The 23,331-nt window shown below is 42.5% G+C and overlaps 1 protein-coding gene across 1 annotated transcript in view; it reads left to right on the forward strand.

Moving 5' to 3' along the window:
• The first annotated feature begins 672 nt into the window (after positions 1–672).
• PRKCD (protein kinase C delta) overlaps positions 673–23,331 on the forward strand; it is a 96,462-nt gene continuing 73,803 nt past the window's right edge. The window contains exon 1 of the mRNA XM_066613518.1: positions 673–747. The gene's annotated coding sequence lies outside the window, so the exon portion shown is untranslated. The remainder of the gene's footprint in view (positions 748–23,331) is intronic.

Consider the following 23,331-nt stretch of genomic DNA (forward strand, 5'->3'; position numbering starts at 1 on the left):
ATCCTACTATTTTGCCTCCGTTATCATTGCAGCCATCAAATAGGCCACAAATGAGGAAACCCCCAAGGAAACAGCAGTTCTTTGTGAGAGGTGGTGGACTCCAGACCAGCAGTCTTTCAGTTTTAATAAGTAACATGGCGGGATGGATGGGGAAGAAAGCGGAGACCGTTGTTTCCCACAGGCCAGCCTCTCTGGCCAAGCTTGACCCCCTGCAGATGACTTCCACATCTCCACCCTCCTCGAACAACACTGGCGCCATTCAAGGCGAGGTGCTGGTGGCGAGTGCACCACAGCAAGGCCAACTCACTGAGGCCCAAATCCGAACCAACTTTGCAGCTCTGACACAGCTGTGCCAGTGGGGCATGAGCCGCATCCTGCAGTTGGGGGGCAGTCAGGGAGCCTTGGTTGCCTCATCTCAGGGCTGCATTGCAGCTGCACCCACTGGAGCTGGCCAGGACTGGGGCAGACTCTGACCCGGGAAACTCCCGCCCTACTCTGCCAGGGACAGGCGAGAAGGCGGCGCGCGCCACCAGCTGCAGGTGAGCGCGTCCGGGAGAGCCTAGGCGGAGCGCGCTCAGGGGGGGAGGGAGGAGAGGGGAGGTGCGAGCCCGCGAGGGGAGGGCGGTCCCGAGGCGGAGGCAGCAGCTGCACTCGACGGGCATTCACTTTGCAGGACAGCCTTCTCCGCCTTGCGGCGCCCAGGACGTTTCCGCGCTTCCTGCTCAGGAGGACCCTTGGGGCGCACGGGTGAGTGGCTCCACTGGCCTGCCGGGAAGCTCCCCTTGCGGAGGGCTTGTGCTCCCCACTGAGCACCAGTAGTTCCTGCCCCGCCGGGCCCCTGGGTGAATGAGGAAGCTGCACTGGCTCTGCCTCTTCTCTCGCTCTCTCCCTCGCCGCCTTCCGGGGCTGCCTGGCTGAGAGCCCCAGCCTGTGCCTGTCTACTCAGAAGTCAGTCCCATTGTAGTCAGTGGGGCTTACTCCCTGGAAAGTGTGGCTAGGCTTGCAGACCGAGAGCCCCGTCTTAGGCAGGTCTACTCAGAGGTAAGTTCCATTGTAGTCAGTGGGGCTTCCTCCCAGGAAAGTGTGGCTAGGCTAGCAGCCGAGCATCTCTCTGCTTCCAACTTTCGGCGCCTGTCTGGAGGGCGCAGCGCCTCCTCCCCGCGGTCCCCTCTCGGCGGCGACGGGGCTGCCCATCTCGCTCGCGCTCCTCCCTCGGAAGAGCGAGCCGGGCTGCCGCCCCTCGCCTTGGGCTGGGTGACACCATTGGAGAGAGCGGCTCTGGGCGGGCTGCCCCTTCCCTCCTTCCTGCTTCCCCTTTGCAGTCCTCGGGACAGGTCGTGCCTGCTGGCGTTGCACAACTGTGGGCTACACCGGAGCTGCTGCTGAGGCCAGTGTCTGCCGGACGGCTGGCTCCACCAGGACTTCCTCGTTTGAAAAGCCTCCGTTTTCTCTGCCAAGATTGTGGCCACCGAACTGTGGCTGAGTCGGGGGGGGGGGGCTTGGCACGAGGTGTGCTTTCTTCTTTGCAGCTCCCTGTGTTGTGCTCATCTTTTGGTCTTGGTAGAAAGGCAAAGCCACTGTCCAGGATTCCTGGATGGAGATCTGTCAGCAACTTTTGGGCACACATCAGCACAGGATTCCCTGGGTCCTGTGACCACTGTGCAGATGCTTCAGCTCATAAGGACCTGATGACGCCATCCTCACTTGCAGCTAGAGACTTAGGGCCCAATCCTATCTGATTTCCCAGTGTCTGTGCAGCCTGCCAATGGGGTGTGCACTGCATCCTGTGGTGTGGAGGCAGTCACAGATGTCTCCTCAAGGTATGGGAGCACTTGTTCCTTTACCTCTGGGCTGCACTGCAGCTGCACTGGTGCTGGAAAGTTGGCTAGGATTGGGCCCCTAGCTTGGTTGATGTCCATGTGTGTTGTTTTTTTTGTTTGGAATGGAGGTTATTGGGATGCCCCTCTTGCCTCATCTGGTGGCACATCCCTAGTCAGAGAGGTCCCTGTCAGGGGTTCTCCCTAGGTCTCTGGGGGCTCAGAAGGTCAGGTAGGGAGGGAATTACCTCACTCTGGGTCCACCTTCCTTTCGTGTTCTCTCAGTGGGCATGGAGGCTCCTTTGGCAGGGGTGTCCTCCCTGTGCAGCCCTGCTGGCTTGTTCAGCAGCTGGAGCCCCTGAGATGCCAAGGTGAGTCTGAGGCAGGTCAGAGGGGTTGTTTGCCTTTCCATGCAGCATATGATTGTTTGCTTGTATTAGTCACTCTCAAGTTATTTGCTGAGTTTGCATGTGTGTTTCTGTAGTGCACCTGTTCTGTTTGACACTTTTGGTTTTAAGTGATGAATGAGTGAACTCTTGTAAATGGGAGAGAAACTAGATGACCATTTGTTCTGTTCCAACTCAGTGATCATTGTTAACAATAATGGTGATAACCACGGTACTACAACAGCATTGCTGGGCTCTCTTCTGCTGTTGCAGACAGACACCAGTAGTGAGCAGGTTTCTTGGTATAGTACTGTACACTTGGTATAGTACAGCTATACACGTACTGTACTCCACACTATGCAGTACCACCACTTTGGTGCATATTATAGTAACCAGACTCAAAGGATTTAATACTCTTGTGCCAGTACACCATGAATTCCTACATGTTGTGCCCATGCTTCAACTCAGCCACTAGATATACTAGTGCAAATACTGTGGCTTTTTCAAGGATGGATTTTTGTAACAGAAAAAAGTTGCTCAGTTTGCTCAATTCACTCAATGTGCTTTTTCCTGTCACAGTAGCAATTACATTTCTAAATGAACGGGTAGAGTGATGTTAGAGGTAGTAGAGTGGTGGTAGAGAACTAAATGTGTGTGTTAGTCTCTAGGTCATCAAATTAGTTCCAGGAAGTATAGCAAGCTGTGTCTGGAGAACTCATCAGGGTGAGTTAATAATTTAGCTCATAAAGCTCTGGAAGTACTACGAATTGATGCAACCTGCCTATCTTGAAATCAGCTGTAAGTCCCTTCTGTCTGGATGGGAGGGCACAGCAACATGTAATTTGTTTCAATTTCTCTTTTTGTGTATGCAATGGAGAAGTTCAGAGATTCCTATGATAAGCACAGTTTTGGTGTGGCTGAAGTGAAAAGAACACATGTTTGCATTTTGGTGACTGTTGTTTGTATTTGTTAGGCTCTGTAAACCAGATTGAATTGTATCCAATGATTCTGCTAAGGTAACTGGTGTCTTAATGCAGGTTTAAGCATTTCTGCCCAATGTTGCATATACCAACTGGGACTAAATGTGTACACCTGTGGGAATGCTGTACAGTACTAGTAATTTATAGTGCGATCCTATGCAAGTCTCTTTGGAAATAGGTCCCCTTGTGTTCAGCGGGTTTTGCAAATGTAGGTTTACAGCTTTAGTTCAGTCCAGTTTTTGTTCATGAGTAGCCAAATTGTCTTCAATAGTACTGTACTAACAAAGCAAATAAGGCTTGATGTTCTTACCCATTAAACATTAAATTCTCCTTAATTTGCTTTAATCCTTTTATGTGGTACCCCAAGTCTAAATATGTGTTAGCACTGGGGAAAGGGTGTCACTAAGGTTGTATATTGTGCTTGGCAAGTATTTTTCAATTACTTTTCTTTATTTCTAATGAACAGCTGTGCATTCCTAGCTCCTGGGCTGATGAATGTTTAGTTTAAGGAGCCAGCCCCAATATTAGGGAATTAGGTAAAGGAAACCAAACAATTTTTCCTAGCAGCAACTATATGGGATAAAGAGCAGGGAGCTTCTCTGGAGACGAGGGTTAACTTGGAGGAACAGAAAAGATGAAATGGGAAGTACGGTGGACATGGGACCAAAAATGCTAACTGTTGGGTATTAATATGGCAGAGGAGTCCATTTTAATATTTTACTAAGGAGGAAAAAATGTTTAGTGTTGACCTTGTTTATGACTAAGTGCCCAATCCTAGTCATGTCTACTCAGAAGTAAACCCCATTATAGTCAATGGGGCTTACTCCCAGGTAAGTGTGGATAGGATTGCAGCCCAAGTAGTACTGCAGTTATTAGTAAATTAATTTAATTTAATTAAAAATATTTTTGGTAATTAAAAAGTGCCCTAGTTAAAGAGTATCAGGCATAAATTAAAAATCTTTAAAGTACTTACCAAACCCATAGTTGGCAGCTACTATTTTAGAAGAGGCATTCCTGCTTCTGTATAGACCAGGAAGGTTCTTCTGAAATAGAGCCTGCTGTGACAGTATGTGCAGTATCCAAAACCAAAAGGATACTTTTTTCCAAACTGAAATTGTTTTTATTCTGAAACCTGTAAGTGCAATCCTATGTATTCAGTGGGTCTTAACCCAAGGAAAAAATGCACATAACTGCCCTATGAATAAATTTTGTTTTCTTATTTATAATTAAGCTATTGTGCTAAAAGGTGAGCAATAATTTTTCTTGTATTGAAGAAATGCTTTTGGTTTGTCTTCAAGAATTTAAAAGTTATAGTAGCAACAGCTCAGCCTTTTTACAAGGAAGAAGCCCATGTAGTGCCCTTTATCTACTCAAGCGTTAGCACACTTTTACATGTGCAAGTGTCACATTTCCTGTTCGTTTCCTGCAAATGCCTGTTATCGGAATGCCACAAATGATTTTTTCAAATGTGAAATATAATGTCAGTTACTCATGATGACAGTGGTACTTTTTGAGGACTTTAAGAATGAATTAGGGTATGAAAAGGTTTTCAAATATCATGGTATGTTTAATCAAAGCTTTTGTTAAATCTTAACAGTTAAGTTTGATGGGATGAGAGGAATATTCCTCTCCATCATGTTTTTTTAACTTACTAGTTTGATAATATTGCTGATATTTAATGAGGAAATTCATCAAACATTTTGTAAAAGTTATAAGTGCAGTTTACATCAGCACTTTTCATCTTTACCAACCCTCCATGTTGCCCCTGCCAAGCTACTGAGTATGACTTTGACTCTGGTGCATTTCTCCAAGGGCTACTATTCCTTGAAGGAGGGAAGAGCTAAACTCCAGAGGTGTTGTAAACACATGAGCACACACATACAGTGAATAAGCTCCTTCTGAGTAAACATGCCTGAGATTGCATTGTTAGGAAGCTTTGCAGTATAAAATGAACCTTCAATATAACAGACATCAGAAAACAGACATTTCTGCTCTGTTGAAAACTACTGATACACTATTTACACATGCACATCTCCTTTGACCTTTAAATGCATTTGGATTTAGCGGACTTCTGGCATATTAAAACTTGGTCTGTAAGAGGTTCACTGTATTGGTAAAAGCAAGCTATTTAACAATATTACTTTATCACCAGGCCCTCAAATGAAATACTATGTCCAATCTAAAAGAATATAAACTAGGAATATATAAACTCCACAAGTGAGATTTAAATTGCAAATTAGGAAAAAAAGTAGAACAGTCTAACATTGGTACAAGTTCCCTAGGGTGTTTTTGGAATGTCTGTGTGTTTTTAAGTGGAAGCTAGTAAGCCAACTCTAAAAGATTGCATGAGTTTGGAAGATTAGAACACTTGCAACTGATATCTTTCATCAAGGTACTTCCATAAAGTAAACTAACTTTAGCTATCTATCTTGACCCATTTTAGGAATAGACAGTTGTTGAAATGACTTTAAAACTTGGGTGAATGTTTTAGGAAGTAGACAAGTGATAATTAATTAATCTATAAAGATACATTTAGTATTCTGCCCACTGTTGCTCTTACTGGTATATATGATACATTCTGCTATCTTACTGAGTTGAACAATTGATCGTTTATTTTGTTACATTACTATTTTATGAACATTTGTTCAAAAGCAGCATATAAGCATTTTTAATAATATCAATGGACCCAGTGAAATATCCAGGGCTGGAACGAAGACAAAAAAAACCCAGCTACCTAGTTGGCCAACCATATAGGAATCTAAAGCTTTTTTTCCCTAGCCCCGAGCTTCTCGTGGATCCATTTCATCCGCTTAAGTCCTGCGGTTTTCAAACTCTCTGGGAGTTTGAAAAGCGCAGTAAGTTCTTGCAAGGGGGGGAAGGGAGGCAGGGGGAAGGCAGTGACGTGATCCTCAGGATTGCGCCACTCGGGGGAGCTGCAGGGACTGGGATGTACTCACCAGTCCCTGCAGCATCATCCTGGGGTTTGGGAAGCCCTGCCCTCAGCATGTGGGTGCATGATCACTCCACTTTCACTTCGAACCAGCTGGGGAGCCCTGCAGGCGCTTGTGCAGGGCTCCCAGCACGCTGGAAAGCCTGCTGCAGGGACTGGTGAGTACATCCAAGTCCCTGCAGCGCTGTTCTCCTTAAGGGGGCAGAGGCCAGGGCCCTTAGGCTGGGGTGTCGTGACGCCCCAATCTGAATACTACTGGCTTAAGTCGATCAAAAGAACTTTTCAGCTTAGTCTTAGGTTCTCAGGTTTTGTGAATTACTTTTGCCACTATTTTTGCATATTCTTTCTTGATGTTGCAGTGCCAACTACTGTTTATGAAGGTATGAAGAATTCAAAGAAGTCACTCCCACCCCTTTGAAGCAAAATAATTTGTGAATAGTTGAAGAAGACAAAGTGTCTGCTGTACCCTTGGTTTATAGATTTGGAAAAAGAACTCTGACCCAATGATGGATGAGACTCGTATTCTCTCAAGTACCTTGAATTTTACATGCAGTTATATGCATTGAGCAACAAACACAATTTTCATGTAGGGTAATTATAGCTGCTAACCATGCCCATATACAGCACTTTCCATGTGAATGTTATTGGTTGGCTACTATAAACACCAGCTTTCTCAAGCAAAATTTGGGGGCAGGTTAGCATAAATAGAAACTTGATTTTAGGTATTTTAGTTACGTTGCGTTTGAAATACTATGCAGTTTGTTTACCACAAAGCTCAGTAATGTATTGTGGAATAGTTTATGCAAGGGCACTTTCTTGGGCATATTTAGCTTGTTTTCATGAAGTGATTATACTGTGATTAATAGTGATTGAAATTGTTACCAGCAGTCCTTTTTAAAAATACAAATAACATGCACACATGGGGGAAAACAATTGTGTGAGGGATCCAATGTATTGGTCAATGTCATGTCTATGCAATTCCTCATGTGCATATGAGTAAATGGTCCAAATGGATCTAAGCACATTGTAATATAAAATTGTATACAAGACTAGAGTAGATTACTCTAGTGTAAGGGCCCCTTGGAATGGGGCTTAATTAGGAGCAACTGGTCTAGTTGGCTTAATGACCATTCTAACCATACATAAAGTACTGCACTCAGATGTTTTGCTGTTTGTACAAACTGCATTATGATTATGTTATTTTAAACAGGTAGGAAGCTGCTAAACTATCAAAACAGGAAAACAAAGTTTATGAGGTAGTGTTCAGTGCCCATTCACAGTAAAAGAATATATGGTTGCTGCACATAGGAGAGGTAAAGAAGCACAGGACTGAATTGTGCTAAACTTCCAAATTCATCCAGTGAACATATACAATGCCATATTTTCAAGAAAGTATCTGGGTGGATAGGAATGATGTTTTCAAAAGAAACTGAAGGAGTGGTGAGAAATAGCTTAGATTTCTCATTATACATAAAGAACATTATATAGTTATGGCATTCTTATAAATTGTCAGTTAGTTGGTCATATCTACTGAATAAAAAATTGCCTTCAGGGAAAGGAAGATTGGGAAGCTTTAATAAAGTTCTCTAATTTTTCACTTCTTTTTTTTAAAACACAAATGGCTATATAGATATGAAGGGACAGGTGAAGATATGGAGATCAAGTACTTGCCAAGACATGGTGCAAACATAACATTGCTTAACTTCCTTCCCAGTTGGGAGACTGGAAAGAACCGTACTGGCTCCTCCATCTCACAGTTTCTTTCTGAGAAAAAACAGTTACTTAGCTCAAAATGCTTAGTAGTATATCCAGGCCTGAAGAGAGGGAGGGCTAAATCCTGATGGCCCAAGCTTCCAGGGTGCACAGGTCATATGAAACCATATGAAACAAATTTATGACAAAATACAGGTGGGGCATCTTTCTCTGCAGATGCACTTCACTGTGGATGCCGAACCCCCAGATTGCCCACCTGCAGACCTCCCAGATCTCATTCTGGTTGCATCTGGGAGGTTTTCTGAGCCTTGGCCGTGTGTGGTGATGTGTGACATCTCCAAGGCTCAGAAAGCCACCTGCAGGGATTTTTCGACAACTGCTGGTTTAACTGGAAGTTGTTGAAAAACTACTCCAGGCATCATTCTAAAGAGGCCACACACTCAGAACAGCTCTAGACAAGACCCTGTGGATTTGGCTCCCACCCCCTTTCTTCAGGCCTGCTAACTGTAAATACAGGTATGTGCCCATATCTGCAGGGAACCCCCCCCTCCCATGGTTGAGTGAAACCACGGATACGGGTGAACACCTCCCTGCACCCTCCAGAACGGAGGGGAATTCTTCTCCCTTTGCCTCTTGAGGGTCCTCTGAGCTGAACAGAGGCTGTGAATGTCTGTCTGCAGTCTCTGCTGGGCTTAGACTGAGCCCAACAGTGTAAAAAACGCAAATTCTGGTTTCTCCGTGGAAACCAGATGTGAAATTTTTAATGCCTTATAAGGCATTAGGAGGCCTGGGGAAGCCCTCGGGTATCCCCTGTGAATATGGGGCCCCCCTGTATGCATATCATTGGTTGGAAACCAATGTTAGAAACAAATTTACAAACTCTGTTCTGATTGAATCTTCTTTAGCAAAATATGATGTAGACATTGCTCTAACCATGGTTTGATCTGAAAATGAAATGCATGTGAGTGAGCCTATAGCAGTCATTTTCAATCTTTTTCAACCTGCGGCACACTGACAAGGCACTAAAATTGTCAAGGCACACTACCAGTTTTTTACTTACATTAAATTATGACATTGCAGTTAATCTTGAATTAATAAAATTAATACAATTAAATCATTACATGCCAAAAAAATTGACAAGAAGCATGGAGAGGGAAGTATATGTGGTTTCTGAAAAGGAGGAAAAATTCTATGTTCAAATTCTTATCAAAAGTGCCAGAAAGTGTTGGCAAAGACAGGGCAGGTTGATCACATAGTGGAAAATGTGGGTGAGGGGCAATGAGGTGACATGATTGAAACAAGTGCAGGATTAAACTGGGGGTGGGGGAGAGAGAGAGAGAGAGAGAATGTGAGGCAGTGATTCTGTGTCTTTGGAAGGTGCTGACAAGTGAGGGGAGGGACAGTAAAAGAGTTGCTAACTGTAACTCCTAGGTAAGTGTGAATGGGTAGCACCCCCAGAGCCCAATCCTATGCATACCTGCTCAGAAGTAAGCCCCATTATAGTCAATTACTCCCAGGAAAGTATAGATAGGATTGTGGCCCAGCGCCCTTCCTCTAAAAGCCCCAAAGTGCAGGGAGGGTCATTTTGGGGAGTTGCAGGCAAACTGGCAAGGAAAAGGGACTTTCAGGGACCCTGAAACCTTTGGTTGGGGGCCTCAGCACTCGCTCGCTATGTACCTGCTTGCCTGCTTCTGGTTCCCTCTTCTCACTCACTCCGCAGCTCCCACCTCCTGGCTCCTCCAGGCTTCTCTTGTTGGCCAATCAGCATGCAGGCAGCCAACAACCTCCTTCGTGCCCAACCCTCTGCGTGTCTACTCAGAAGTAAGCCCCATAGTAGCCGACGGGGCTTACTCCCAGGAGAGTGAAAATCAGGTTGCAGCCTGAGTCGTGCTCAGTAGCAGGAGCAAGTTCCAAGCTGACTCTTCAGCTGCTGCGTGTGACCAGCCCCTTCCCTGGCTGCTCCCTTGCTTGTGCTGCCTGCCGCAGGAAGCTCAAAGCAGCCGCTTCTCCCACACCAGAGCACGCAGCTGCTGTCTGCCTCCTCTGATCCTGTGGCACACCTGAGGCAGCCTCGGTCACAGCGGTTGAAAACCGCTGGTCTATAGGGTGCTTTGGATTACCAATCATAGTTATGACATCAAGTTGTAAGATGTCTGTTCCAGTTCAATATGGTTGACTCCTTGAGATAAATAACAGTCTTTTCTTTCTTGTTGTGTTCCTCAAATAGTCTATATCAGCATTTCTCAACATTTGTCCCCCAATTTACCACTTTGCACGGTTACCTATTGGAAGTAACTGGTGATGATGCTATCTCCAGTTACTTCTGGATTGGGAGGCCAGATGTGATGCAACAAACACCAGTAAGAGGTTCTGGGCAGGTGGGGGGCTTTTCTGAGTGCATGACAAGTGAATTCTGGAGCTCTGAGCACCAAGCCTCCTCTTGCTGCTTGTTTCGTTATACTGCTAGTCTCACTGCAGACAGCAGGGGGTCTGGGGGTCCCGTGCATACTACTGGACATCACCTCAAGTACCCCCAATAGTATGAGTGCCACTGGTTGAGAAATGCTGGTCTATATGTTTAGGGAAAATGCACTAATATGATGTGCAGTGATCCTGCACATCACAAGGCAGGTCAAGCAAACCACCTAATTATGGCCTAATTCTGTGTAGTATTTGGCATGCTTAAGTCCATTGAAATCAGTGGGATTAAGCATGCCTAATTCTGTGTAGGATTGGACTATAAGAATGTCTATAAACTCAATCCGAGTACTAACAAGCTGTGAGACCAGCACACACACATACTACACTCATACAAATGGATCAGCTCTGCCATACAGAAGACATTCAAGCCAAAATTGCTCCACACATTCCAATACACTAAAATGGTTGCATTTTTTCAACAGACCTTTTGATGATGCAGCCTGCCCTTTATATTCTAAGCAGCATGTTTAAACAACTGAATCTTCCCAAGCAAGCAAAAAGAATGAAACTTAAAAGCAATTCCTTTTACAGCAACTTCAAGGCCAGGCAAATCAAATTCCTGAACTCTGACTTTTATACTCATAAACAGATAAATAAATACTGATAAGATTTGATCCTAATAAATCACAATACTGAGAGATGAAAATGAACTAGCAATGTGGGTTCATTTTGACAATATTTAAAGGGTCGGTAAAGTATTTCTTGTATGGAGATCTAGTTTTCAAAAAGTAGTGTGCAAGCTTTTGAATTACACAGGACTCTTTATCCAGCTGGAGCTAGGACTTTTCTCCATCATCTCACTCAAAAATGTTCAAGAAAAATTACTCATCCAAAACAAATAAGTAAATGGTTTGTAGAACTGTGAAACTTGAGGCCTTTAATATATGGCAAAGTTTGAATTTAAAGCTGCAGTCTTATGTTACTTGAGAGCAAGACCTATGGAACTTAATGAAACTCAGTTCTAAGTAAACATACATGGACCAAAACCACAAAGGTATTCTCTTACCATTTTAAGACAAACTTGATATTGACCCAGTTCAGAATATGGGTTTTGTACACTCAAAACTTATACCAATATTCTGAATTGGGCCATTTATCTGCGCCACCTCCATTCATTTTAGATTGTAATCCTTGCTAGAAAAGAACTACCTATCTACCCACTCACTTATCTGGCTGCTAAAGGTGACAGGAAGCCAGAAAAGTCTCTATCTTGCTCTCCCTCCTGCCTTTCCACTCTGACACAGTGGTGTCCTGAAGCCTCTTGGCACATGGGGCTGAGCTTCATGGTGATGCAGAAATTTTACCCCCTACATCATTGTGTTGCCTCTGCATCTGTGTGCTACATCCATCCTGTTCCCAGAGTGGCTCAATTTCTGAGACAAATGGAGGCAAGGAAAGACAGGTGAGCCCAACATAGCAGCAGTTGCCACTTTAAGCAATGAATGCTCTCCCCCCCCCCCCAAAGAGGACCTGGGAGACACCCAAAGCACAGCAGGGGGGCATGTCACCCTAGTTCCCCCTGTACACTTCCAGCCTCTTACAGATGGTGCCCGCTTTGTCTGTCACTGCTCTAACACTTGTGATGCTACCATAGCAGCATTTCAAGTACCATACAGTAAGCCCCGTTCAACTCTTGGAAATTTTCTGATAGGCTCTGACTGAACTCTTGGTAACAAGATTGCTGTATACACATAGCACTGGAGAGAGGCTACAGGGTTCAAATAAGTGGCAGCTTCATTTGAATCCTTAGCTATTTTATTTATTTTCCACATTTTTTATATTGCCCTTCCTCCAAGGAGATCAAGATGGTATACATGATTCCTTCCCTCTTTTTGTCCTCTCAACAATCCTGTGAGGTTATGAGGCTGAGAGATGGTGACTGGCACAAATTCACCCAGGAAACTTCATGGTTGAGCTGGAATTTGAACCTGGATCTTCCAGATCTAAGTCTAATGCCAGCACCACTACGCTATCCTCATTCTTAATTGTTTTGATGCTGTGTGATGATTCTTGTGTTTTAATGTATCAAACGTATATTTCGCAGTCATACAAATTGGAAAGAGGTGTCTATTGGGGAAGTGTTAGTGTACTCTTGCTTTGTGTCCAAAAGCAAATGAAACACTGTATTCAACAGTGAGCCCTCTAGAACAGAATTACAGTTCACTATTTTCTACACAGTTTGCATGAATTGCAGTAAGAAGATTGCTGTATGCATATGAGAACTTGTTTGGTGTAATGAATAAGTGTTGACAGACTACCTAAGGCAGATCAAACCTGGATGATCCCCCCCCCCCCCCCGTGTGCTTAAGAACCTGTTCAACCCTGGCACTGCTTCAGTTATACCCTGTAATTCATTCAGTGGTGATCCTGGCCCTGGGACGTCCTGAGGCCACAATGACAAGCTGCTACCCCCCCCCCACTGGCTGGGTGGCCATCTCCTGTCTTCCAGAGGCCCAGGGAGGCTGCACAGAGCCTCCCCAATCCTCCAAAGGCCTTGTAAAGCTCTTGGAGGGCTGAAAAATATCACTTCGTTTCATGGGGCTCCATACATTTGCATGCTCAGCTATCAGCTAAAGCTTTGCAACCCACTTGCAACTAACCTGCTATAGTTAGTGCAATAAAAATTCATTAATTTATTTCTTTTAACTCCTTAGCTTTTTTTTTTTTTTAATATTGTGGCTTCTTAGAGTTTTAGCCACCAGTAAAATTGACTACTCCAATGGCAAGCTTTTCTACTCTAGGTGCAGTGGAGTCAGAATACCTCTGAAGAATTCTTTGAGAATTGTGTACATAGCAAGTGAATAAAAAGTTACTTCCCATGCTAGTCCTTACACTGGCACTGGAAAGTTATGAAGGCAAGAGTCAACTAAGTGCCTCTCTGGGTGCACCAGGTAACCTTCCTGAAGGGTAGCTAAGGCATTCAGATACTTATTGCCATTCAGAAAGGAATATGTGTATTCCACTATGGGAACTTCTTCTTGAGGCTAATAGCAGCTTTGAGGTGGAGGGAAGGTTCGTAAAGATTGTTGTGCAAGAGGAAAAGGCTGAACTTCCCCTCCTGGTGTGTCATTGTCCCAGTTCTAATCATGGCCAACCATTGCAATAGCTATTTTAATGTGGCGTGGGGAAGGGAGGATGCTCTAATGATGCTTTTAGCATCTAGTGTGTTTTGACTTTAGGATGCAGATTTAAACACATTCAAAAATTGTAGAAGCATATAAAATGCTAATTAAAAAAAATGTTTTCTGCTATGCTAACCTCAGTATAATCACACTGAATGTTTAGTGTTAAACACAATGCTAAATACTTAAATAAAAAGTCTAGAAATCATGAGTAAGGAAGTTAGAACACTCTGTTTCATATAAACATCCTTGATCAACAGGACTTAATGGCATTGCATTATTTGGAAACCCATGTTTTAGAAAAATTGAAGTTTCATGTACTGTCATGTTGCTAATTAAGAATAGGTACAATACCAAGTATTGCTTCTATTAAATTGTCTGGTTTCCCCACCTGTCTTTTGATTATGTTTATGAATGCTAGAAAAACCCAGCAAGATTACTGGTATCCTTCCATTACAAGTAATAGCAACTATTTTATACTTGCCCCTTTACCCTCTTTAATGTAAATTGTATCTAAAAACCCTTCAAGTCTGCTGTTAATTAGTAACCTAACTTTAATGCTGTCAGTTGAAACTTAGGCAAAGTCTTTTTCCCCCTCCCAGTGGGGGCAGCTGAGATAAAGAAATGAAATGAGAAACGAGAGTGGCACTTTAAAATAAAGAGATAACAGAACTTGTGATCAAAACATAAGTTATCCAGAGTTGCAAGCTTCAACGACATGATGTGGGCAGAAAAACCCAGTTCTTTCCTCTTCAGTTTGTATGTCACCGCCAGCAGTCAGGTGGAAGGTGCTGATTTTCTGTTATGACTAATTGTGGTGTCAGCAGACACATGCAACAAATAGTCAAAACCAGGGATTTGCTAATGTCCTTGGGCAGCCTTCCTGTGCAAGAAGGATTATGCCCAAAGAGGCAATTATAAGTGATGATGCAGCCATGATAGGTCATATGATTAAAATGAAATTGAGACTTTTCTCAAGTAAACTTAACATTAAAGGTATAAAGTGGTGTGCAGTTTTTTGTTTTGTTCATGTATGTGTTTTAAATCTAACCTACTCTTCTGTTTATTTTTGACTTAATTATGAAACTGAGGGGAAAATAGTTGTTTTTCAAATGGCTGTGTATTAAATGGCTGGTGATGGGATGTTAGAATAGATTATTGTGCCTGAACAGTTAGTGTATAATGTAGTTGTTGAGAAGTTTAGTTTTGTTAAATAACAAAAATAATGGTCTATTTGACCATCTCATTACATCAAATTAGATCTTCATATTTACTGTAAGTGCATTTCACTTGTATTTTATCTGTCTAGCTCAGTGTTTCTCAAACTGTGGATCAGGACCCACTAAGTGGGTCATGAACCAATTTCAGGTGGGTCCCCATTCATTTCAATATTTTATTTGTAATAGATTATAGACTTGATACTACCATGGTATGTGACTCCATTTGCAGAAATGTTACAGACCTGTATTTTTAGCAAGCTACTATGAATATTCTTTTAACAATGACAGTAGATGGGACTTATTCATGGGTAAGTGTGGGTAGAATTGCAGCCTAGGATTGTAAAAAATTTTCCTGTTTGATGCTGTCACTTCCAGTCATGACATCACTTCTGTTGGGTCCCGACAGATTCTCATTCTAAAAAGTGAGTGCTGGAGCTAAATGTGTGAGAACCACAGGTATAGCTTATTCTAATCATTTACAAGAAGTAGTCTCTGAAGGTTTTTGTTTCTTAGGTTTTAGTATTTTTTTTCCTTTTCTGCAAGGAACTCAGGATGGCATGGTTCTCCTTTTCCGCTCCACTACTTTATATTGCTTTATTCCCAAAACAACCTTGTAAAGTAGATTAGACTGAGAGTGACTAGCCCAGGCTTCCTAGGTTCTCTAGTCTGAGTTGGACACTTTAACCACTATAGTCCAGTTGTTAATTGTTATAATTGTTATAATAAGCCGCTACTGACATTTATTTAAATGATTGATATCTCACTCTTCCAGAAAAATGGAGAACCAGGGGACATCAAAATTGAGTGTTGGGAGAGTTAGAACAGACAAAAGAAAATATTTCTTTACTCAGCGTGTGGTTGGTCTGTGGAACTCCTTGCCACAGGATGTGGTGATGGTGTCTGGCCTGGACGCCTTTAAAAGGGGATTGGACAAGTTTCTGGAGGAAAAATCCATTACGGGGTACAAGCCATGATGTGTATGCGCAACCTCCTGATTTTAGAAATGGGCTATGTCAGAATGCCAGATGCAAGGGAGGGCACCAGGATGAGGTCTCTTGTTATCTGGTGTGCTCCCTGGGGCATTTGGTGGGCCGCTGTGAGATACAGGAAGCTGGACTAGATGGGCCATGGCCTGATCCAGTGGGGCTGTTCTTATGTTCTTATGTTCACTTAAGCTGATGTACAATATAAAGCCAAACCTGTAAAACACAATGTTAGGAATGAAATATAAAATGCAATAATCATAAAATAAACAAAGAATAATGCAATAAAATATACAGAGTAGAAGCACAAAGTACGAAAGCAATTAATTAATAAGAGAAGTCCAGGTGAAAAAGGAAAGTCTTCAGCCTTCACAAGGAGGTAAGTCATCGGGGAGGGAAAAATTCTTAATCATACTAGGAGGGAATTCCATCATAAAGCTGTTGCCACATAGAAGGCCTTCCTCACTGCTGTCAGTCTTGCCTCCATCAGAGGCAGCAGTCCCAGCAGGGTCCATAAGGGCTGGGTTAGTTCTTATGAGAGAATCCTGTTTCTCAGATAGCCTAGTTCTCTTCCTATAAAGCACGTTGAATTTGGTTTGGAAACTGATCCGCTGCCAGTACTGCTGCAGGAGCAGCAGACAGGCTGAGTCAAATCACCTAGCTCCCAAGACTACACAGACTACCACAGTCTGTACGAACTGCAACTTCTGGACAGGCTTTAAGGGTAGCCCCATGTATCATGCTTTGTAGTAGTCAAGTATTGACGTCATCAAAGCATGGACCACTGTGGTTAGGTCCGATTGACTCAGGTGTGACCACAGCTGATGCACCTGCCTAAAGACTTTTATAAAATTCCAGCCAAATAGTGAATTGCAGTGTTTGTTTCTAGATGTTTAGAGAACTTACCACAGCTTTGAAGTAGCTACTTGAAATATTGTCACAAATGCTAGTAAAAAAATTGGCAAACATGTAGAATAGGAAGCTATGGCATAAGTTGTGTGCAAATATTCACAGATGTTGACTGGAAAATTTAGAGCAATGTTAATCATAGAACCATAGCTGCTTTTAATTCCAAATTTCAAGCTTCAATCCAATTTTCATTGATAATTATGAAGAAAAACTAGTAGCAGACTTCATTTGTTACCAGTTAACTGTGGCTTTAACTGCACTTATTTACTTAATCATTATTCTATACTGAGCATATAATCTTATATTATGACTTTTAAAAAACCCACAAGTACTTTTCTTTAGAAACATTTATTCCTTTTGATTTTTTTTACCATTAGAGTACTCTTAAAAGGAATACCAATTTCTTTTTTATGATACATTATAAATAGAGCTAATTCATTTTTTAGTTTTCAGTAACACCCTAGTCATTAATGCATTACCAGGAAATAAATCATTTGCTGAAAAGCTTGCCTAAGGTTGCAGCCTAGAACAGCTAATAGCATATGTAAGTTGTCATGGAGGACTGCTTGCTTTAGGCAGGTCTGGTCAATAAGAATACTTTACCTTGGCAACATTCTTTCAAATCCCTGCTCAGTCATGGATTGATTGGAATGGCTCACTTACCCTCAGTTGGCTGCTGTTAAAGTAGGACTAATGAGGACAATCTTCCAGTCCTTTGCCTTCAGCATGAAGGCTAGTAAAGTAATAAATATAAATGAATAAATTCAATAGACTCTTAAATTATATTTCTCCATCAATTAACAGGAAAAATAAATGCTAGCTGAAACTTGTGCATGTATCTGTAATTACACTTGTAAAATGTTCTGCGTGTGCCTGTAAGAAAACAGTTGAAAGAAATGTGTGAGGCAGTCTTTGTACTTCAGCAGCAAGTTTGGATGCTTTACAGCTTAGCTACTAAAAAATAAGTCTTCATATTAACCATTATCCTGAAATGTATTCACTGTTGTCATTCATTTTATTTGGTAGCAAATGACATTTCTTGTCACTGTGAACTGTGAGAAGGTGGAGAATATGAGAGAAGGTGGAGAAATATTAAGGAGTGTATTCAACAAAAGACTTGAGTTCCAGCTTGAGACAGATTTCTCCCCAGTGAAGCTTCCATTACATTGCATTTGTGCAACGCTATATCAGAACTGTTGTCATCATAGTAATTAAGAGTCATATCAGACCATTGCATTCCATAGGAATACATTATCTGACTATTCCTCTGTGAAAGGCAACTGCAGAATCCATGGGTTGTTCAAAGAGGTAAAAAGAAGTGGAGAAATTGATGTGGATGCAGGCAATATATATTTATTCTAGGAAATAGTGTAATAACAGTTAGGGGAAAAGATGTTGAAGATACTTACAGCTAGTGATATACATGCCTATATGATCATCCTCATTACTGAGTACAATACTGTCTTAAAGTATCAAAAGTTATCAATTTTACTTGTCAAAAATTTTGAATGTTTACCATTAAATGCATTTTGAGTGGTTAGGATTCTGTGTGTAGACAGCTATTAGGGCCCAATGCTGTCCAACTTTCTAGCACAGTGTGCTGTATCCTGTGTTGGTGGGGGATAGTCACAGAGACCTCCTCAAGGTAAGGGAACATCTGTTCCCTTACCTTGGGGCTGCATTGACACTGGGAAGTTGGATAGGATTGGGCCCTCGGTTCATGATCCTCACTGATTTTCGTACCTGATTTCAAATTTCATAAAGAGCAAGCCACTCACTGGTTCCAGCTCACCGTTTGAATGACTCAATTATTATTTGAACTGGGAATCCAATCAATTTAGTACCTTGGTGATCAAGTACCTACCATGGCCAAATTACAAGGAAAGAGTTTGTCAGGAATTACTAGACATACTCAAGTGTGTTGGCTTTCTTGCAGACTTGTTCCCAATCTCTACATCAAGGGTATCAAACATAAGGCCTGAGGGCCAGATATGGCCCATAGAAGCTCTTTATCAACTCCGTGTGAAAATTGGGCTTTCCCAGTGTTGTCCTTTCACCAGTGCTGCTTCTGGTGAAGCTCTGGGAGGGAGAGACGGAATGAGGCCTCATAAGGCAAGGAACGCTGTGGGAGAAAGGCAGACCAAGAAGTGTAACTGAATGAGATGGGGCCAAGGTGCTGGAACAGCCCAGTTATCACAAGGTCCACCCTTTTGGCTGAAGCATTACTTTGCAGAGCACTTTTCAGCTGCTGCTGCTAAGTGATGCCTCAGCAGAAGCAACTCCATTTAAAGGGTGACCAACGTGATAATTGGACTCATCCAGCATGATAATTGGGCTTTCCCATATCCTGAAATTATAATCAAGATCTGCATATTTTCTCTTCTGTCACTCGCAGCTAATGAATTTGTACTTGAGAACCAAGTGCTTATTTCTGGTCAGCATCTACTTAATGATGTTACTTCCAACCCTCACCAGGTGCCATGAATTCTATTTGCCCTGCTGTATGAAATTAGTTTGATACTTCCGCCCTTGATTGTGGTTTAGCTGCGGGCATGCATCAATAGGAAGTCACTGTAGTGGTGAAGTTGTGCACTAATGAGAGACTAGAGTGCTGAATGTCATCATCCCCCCTTTATTTGGGTGGAAAAAATGGGTTTCAGCATTCTTCTAGGTGGCTTGTCTTTTTGCCTTAGCTACAGAGAAGAAGGTAGAATGGGACAAAATCCCGTTGATGTGGAACTATGTTTTCCATTATTTCTGAACCCAGCTAATGTGCAGTAACCAAATAGCACCGAATGTACACTTATTACTTATCAAGACTAAATTTGCAGGCTCATGCAGAGATAGGAAGGGGCATAATTGACGAAAACTAAATTATAGGTATGCTGCAGAGAAGAAACCTTTGTTTTGTACAATTTTATACTTGTAATTTTATAGAATAGAAGTAGAACCATAACACAGACATTGCAGCAAACATGATTATGACAGCTCCATGCAAACCCAAGCTAGTGTTTAGAAATGGACATTGAAATGTACAAGGAGACAAATCTGAGTTTCCAGTTACAAACATAATGAGCATTAATGTTTACATTCATTTGATAAATGCTGAGCTTTTACATGAGAAGCAGCAACAGTTTTCAAACCAGTGAGTTACATGAGTAGGAGATTTGCAAGTACAGTGGGCCCCCTGAGGGCCTAAGACCTTAAAATGTCCCTTCTGGATTTTTTTTTGGAAAAACTGGAAGTGACCTAAAGCCTCCCAAAGTCTTCAAAAGGTGTACTGAGGGCCAAGGAGGATATCAGAATGACCTCTGGAGGTTACAAAATTGCAGCTCCCATCAACTCCAGAGGATTACAGGGCCTCCAAAACCCACTAATTTCATCATCTTTGGGTTTCCTTATCCACAGGGGTTCCTGGAATGGAACCCCCCTGGATAACGTGTGATGCTCTGTACTCTAAATAGAAACAGAACATACATCAACACAGAGATATTAGAAACTGGAAGCCAGAATGATGATTGCAACTTGAAACACCTTGATAAATACATTTTTAATTAGCAAATGCTCATACCCTGACAAACATACTTATTCATGTTTTAAGAAGGCATATTGCAAAAATGCTAAAAAATGTCGGAAGGCATAAGTTTTGGGAAATAATGGTTTTATTGAATCTGTATACAACCTAGGTAACTGTTTGCTCCCCCCCCCCGCGTCTTTACCTATATTGTAGGTAATTAAAATTGGGTCTCAGACGAAATGACATGGAGTTCATCCTCAGACGAAGGCACTTCATGCCCTGCTTCCAAGGTTACATATAGTGTTAGGGGGGCTAATTCTGCTACAAACCTTGCACAGGTTTGGTCCATTTCTGTAATTCTTCCCAGAGTAAGTGTATATAGTCCAGATGCTTACTGCTTATGTTTATGCAGTTAGATTTTCTTGCAGTCTAGTCGAATCCACTGGAAACGAACAGCTTTTCCATTGTGTATATTGTACTTTATTAGAAAGCCATGTTTCAATGGAAATGGACTGTTTATTGTTTTAAAACAATTTATCAGAAAAGAACTACAATTCCTCAGTCTACAGAATTTCCATTTGGTCATTGGGGGAGGCATTGGAAAGCAGAGTATAAACTGATGCCACCTCAATGGGTTTTTGAGAACTTCTAGCACTTGTTAGACCACTGATTCAGCAGAACTCTCTGTAGTTAATTTGTTCTTCCAGTTTTCACAGCTATGTTGAGCATAGGAGCTTCTTGGGAAGCTGGCATTTTAGCAAAGTACTGCAAAGCACAATTGTACATAGGAAAAGGCAGGAGGAGCTTGTCAAAGTGCTCTAACGTGACCAGTGATAAGTAGAAGTCAATATCATATATATTCTAATAAGATTCATAATTTTTAAAAAATCTCAATTTATATTTAATATTTAAATGAATAAAATAGTAGCAGATATTTCTTTTGCAGATCTTGGCATTAAAGGCTTGATTAGTAGGAACAAGTTAATGAATATATGAAGGAAGAACATTCTTTTAAAATCTGGTCATTTGAGATATTCTGGAATGCTGAATAGTGATCCTTTTCAAAGTAGCTGCTTTGTACTTGCTGCATTTTCTACATATGAAAGAGTCTTTGTCATGTCTGGGGCTTTGCCTCCCCATTTGACATATAGCAGGGGTGTCCAAACATTTTGGCAGGAGGACCACATCATCTCCCTGACACTGTGTTGGGGACCAGGGAAAAAAAGAATTTACATTTATAATTTGAATAAATTTACATAAATGAATATATTAGATATAGAACTTATACGAATGAATGACGGTCTTGCAGTAGTTCAAGGCCTTGCACAAAGCAAGGCCAGCCTTTCCTTAGCTGCTGCTGCTGTGTCACAGACATGAAACAGCAAGTAGTGGAAAGAGCCCTAGTCCCACATTTCATGCAAGAGGTCGAATAGTCATCCTTGCGCTGAGAACAGTTGTGTCGGGCCAGCACGGGCTCCAGCAAGTCTCCAGAGGGCCAGAGGCTCATTGGAGACTGGGGGCTCCCTGCGGGCTAGATTGGGAGTCCCCGAGGGCAGCAAGTGGCCCCCGGGCTGGGGTTTGGGCACCTTGACATATAGGACTAGTAGTTTTCCAGTTGTAATGAGCACTTTGGTAAATGAAAGTTATGGGGTTTTTTCTGAGTTATTTATTTATTTTGTTAATTTATACCCCGCCTTTTTGCTCCATGGGCACACAAGGCGGCTTACAACAATTTAAAATACAATATTGTTTGTATTGTACAACAATACAAAAATAGCAATTAAAAACAATAATTAAAACATTTGCACATAATTAAAAAAAAATCTAAAAACAAGCCCCATGGATTCTAATAATAGGCATGCTAATTTCTTTGGTTTCCATCCTAAGAACAGGTACAGGAAAGTTCTGTCTCCCACTCTACACCAACTCCCAGCTCTGCTGCAAAGCCCCTGCTCGGAGTTAGGAGAGTGAGATGAAGTACATGAGGGCTGTAGGCAAGGATTTCTTAGAAATCTTGTGGAGACACCTTGCGCAAAGTTAATGCTTGCAGTGCAGGAGCCAACTTTTCACCTGCTTTCTGAGAATTTCAGTTGCAGCCCCCCCACCCCATTCCAAAGCATAATCCTGACCTTAAGAGAGGATTTTTCCCCTGGGGAAGAAGGAAGTTCACTGATGTAAACTTTCTTTCACATAAACTTGATAGGATCCAACCTGTTAATTTTAGTGGTCACACCTTACTCCACAAAGGAGTAGAGTGCCTGAGAGACCTGTTTATATCAACATATGAGTTGGAGCAGAGACTCTCTTTCCCAAAGCAGGATTGTGTTTCATTCTCTTACATGCTTGAGTATGTTGGTTGGCTCCATGTATTACCATTCAACCTTTCTATAGGCGTTTGTTTTGTGGGGGAGGGGACAGATCGGGGAGGAGACTTCTGGCCCAATCCTATTCTGATGCCGTACTAACAATATATGAACACAGTGCAACATCTGTCGTATTCAAATCACAACATCTGTGATTTGTCCCTCCAGCACAAATCACGGAGGGGCAAAGTACAGCCCAGGCAACTCCACACTGGCACAGCCCTCCCAGTAATGTCCTCATTATCCTAAGAAACCCCAACACAGCCCTTTAGTCATGAAGTGACAGCCTGATGTTTGCAAGGGGTAAATCACTGCACATAACTAGTGGCCCCAATATTGATGACCTGAGAAGCACCACCAGGGTGAATGGAGCAAGGGGCAGGAGCAGGGTCAGTTAGCGACTGCTTCTGGAGTGGTGCCTCTCCCAGTTGAAATGAGGAACACAACAGTCGCTACCACCATCCATGGGAAGATGCTCCAAGGATACCATGCAGACACAGATATGACATAAGGATGCCACAGCACCCCCTACAGGAGCTACTGTGGTTCAGGCAGCGCAGAGGCAGAAGCAGGGCTCTTAAGAATCCCAGCACCAGGATTTAGGCCCATTATGCGACTCATGCAAACACACATATCCAAGGAATACCTTTTTGACCATGACAGGGCAAGGGTAGAAGAGGACAGCAATGTAAAACAAAGGCACAAGTTGCTCCATTGCAAAGGCTCAAGTCTCTGTGAGGCAGAAGCATCCCAGTCCTTCACAAGGGGAGTCGCAACAGCACTCTGGCAGAGCAGGATGCTGGTAGATCACGGAACAAAAATGCAGGCTGGGAACCAGATAAGACAGGTTTGAGCCCAGCTAGGGGACTTACCCTAATGAGCAAGGAGGT

The sequence above is a fragment of the Tiliqua scincoides genome, chromosome 2 (assembly GCF_035046505.1).
Source record: "Tiliqua scincoides isolate rTilSci1 chromosome 2, rTilSci1.hap2, whole genome shotgun sequence".
NCBI classification, from domain to species: domain Eukaryota; kingdom Metazoa; phylum Chordata; class Lepidosauria; order Squamata; family Scincidae; genus Tiliqua; species Tiliqua scincoides.